Here is a 1,030-nt window from a genome sequence, read left to right on the forward strand (position 1 = left end):
ATCCTATAGAACATCCTATATTTACTGGAAAAGATTATGTATTGTACACATAGATCCTTTTGTGCTGTTTTTGGGTGGAGTTCTCTGTTGCATATATATGTTAGGACTCATCATAAATAGGAGTCCTGGTGTGGCGCTGTGAGTTAATGCACTGCACTGCAAAGCTGTTTGATCTGCAAGGTTGGCAGTTCAAGCTCACCAACTACTCATTGGAAACTATATACAGGGTCGCTATGGGTCGAAACCAACTTGACAGCACTTCACAATAACAAGAAAGTCTTTAATAGTGATGTTCCCATCTTCTGTTCTTTTATTTGTCTCTTTTCTATTTGTCCTATTCATTTTCAAAACAGAACTTACTTTGAATAAATGACCCTCTGGGGATTTTATGACAATCCTAAGATAGATGTTGACCCACTGATATTAACCATGTTGGACTTCTCCTCCAACCTCTGTCTCTCCTGTGTGGGAAACTTGTGGGAATCTCTATTCACCATTTTGGGTTTCCCAGCTCTTTCTGTTTGTTGAACTCTACCGAGTCCAGTAACATCAGAAATAGCAATTGGCAGCTAAGCATTTTAAGGGAATTGGTATAGATTATTGAACTCAACATATTGGTGCCCTCCATTTCAGAATCATCCCTTGATTTTCCAGTGGTTCTGACAGAATTGGACCAGTAAGGTTTAAGATCACAATCTAGGTTATGAGGCCTCTGGGTGTGGTTCTGTAGGATAAGGACCAGACTACTAATCTTTAGTTCAGTAGTCTAAACCCAAGAACCGTTCCAAGGAAGCCAAGCTCACTACGTGCTGGAACCCATTTGATGGCACTTAGCAACAACATTTAAGTTATAGACTTCTCGTGTGGCACTGTAAGATCAGCACTAGACTGTTAACCAAAACGTTGGTAGTTCAGATTCACTAGGCAGTCTTTGGAAACCCTATACACGGTCACTTGGAGTAGGAACCTACTTGATGGCACTCAACAACAACAACAACATTGAAGTGATACTCTTAACATCATATTAACT

The sequence above is a fragment of the Chrysochloris asiatica genome, unplaced genomic scaffold (assembly GCF_000296735.1).
Source record: "Chrysochloris asiatica unplaced genomic scaffold, ChrAsi1.0 scaffold00551, whole genome shotgun sequence".
In the NCBI taxonomy this organism is placed as follows: Eukaryota; Metazoa; Chordata; class Mammalia; order Afrosoricida; family Chrysochloridae; genus Chrysochloris; species Chrysochloris asiatica.